General features: G+C 34.3%; 1 protein-coding gene across 1 annotated transcript in view; it reads right to left on the bottom strand.

Annotated features, from left to right (window-relative positions):
- Nucleotides 1–1,438, bottom strand: part of LOC106467137 (protein FAN-like) — a gene marked incomplete at its 5' end in the record, with an annotated part of 133,833 nt that overhangs the window by 115,158 nt on the left and 17,237 nt on the right. The gene's annotated exons all lie outside the window — the stretch shown is intronic.

The following is a 1,438-nucleotide window of genomic DNA, read 5'->3' as shown; positions in this document are numbered from 1 at the left end:
CCACAAAACAACTCCATGCCTAGAGTTCAAGGTGCGTCTAGAAGATCTAGCCAGAAGACTAGTGACCCACTACATAAAAGAACAAAAGACCACCTCTACCTCAAACATCCTCCAGCCACAGAAAGAAAAAATCCACATCAACCAACACTTTTATTACAACAAAATATGGTTTCCCAAAGTTCCCAAACACTGTATTTTAAATAACTTTTTTAAAGAATTCTCAAACAAGACTATTAATATAGTCAACCAATCCCATAAACTTAAAAGTAACCTCACAAGTAAGATGATCAAATTTATTTATAATCTGAAAAAAAGATACTAACATTAAAATTCTAAAAGCTGATAAAGGCAACACCACTGTAATCATGAACAACTCAGAATACATCAACAAAATGTACGACATCCTTTCCAATAAAAAGAAATTCAAAGCCATTCCAAACAATCCAACAAACACACATGAAAAACAACTAAACAGAACTTTATTACAAATGAAAAAAATAATTTAATTACTGACAATCTTTATTTTTATCTACATAAAACTGATTCACGCACACCACAACTCTATGGCATTCCTAAACCACACAAAGAGGACTGCCCCCTACGACCTATACACTCCACATATGATTCCTTCAACTACAGTCTTGGCAAATACATAGCCTGGGTTCTCACACCATATGTAACATCTACAGGCTCATTTTTTTAAAGATGCCTTCAATTTCAAACATACATTAGAACAACTAAATTCGAAAGCCTTAATGGCTAGTTTTGATGTCATGTCACTCTTCACTGAAGTCCCTGCCAATGAAGCTTGCAATATTGCACTCAACCTCTACATTTATGACCCCAACAAGTTAATGCACATCCCCAGCACACGTTTTACTTCTCTCTTAGAATTTACAACAGCTAAAATGAACATCATTTTTAACAATGAATATTTCCTTTAAATAGATGGTTTAGGTATGGGCCATCCTGTTTCACTCATTCTTGCCAATATATTCATGACCTAGATCGAAACACAAGCCATACATTCTGCACTACATCCCTCACTATACTGGTACAGATATGTCAATAACAATTTTGCTGGTTTCACTTCTACAGAACATACACTAACTTTCTTTGAACACGTACATTCCTTTCATCCCAAAATCAAATTTACCATAGAACATGAAAACAATAAACATTATTAGATCAGACACATAATACCACATAAAAAATCAATACACTGAAAAACCTCATAAACACAGCCACAATATTCTGTTCAACAGGCTACATAGATGAAGAAATCAATCACATAAAGCATTCCTTCATTCACACCAATAAATTTCCACCAGCTATTGTTGAAAAACTCTCCAACATTCACCACAACAAGACTGAACTCATGAAAATTGATACTAATAAACCCCACACCACAACATTACACTGCAGTTTACCTTTTGTC

Source organism: Limulus polyphemus, unplaced genomic scaffold (assembly GCF_000517525.1).
Source record: "Limulus polyphemus unplaced genomic scaffold, Limulus_polyphemus-2.1.2 Scaffold2500, whole genome shotgun sequence".
NCBI lineage: Eukaryota > Metazoa > Arthropoda > Merostomata > Xiphosura > Limulidae > Limulus > Limulus polyphemus.
The sequence above is the reverse complement of the archived record's forward strand: the minus strand, read 5'-3'. Positions and strand labels throughout refer to the sequence as shown.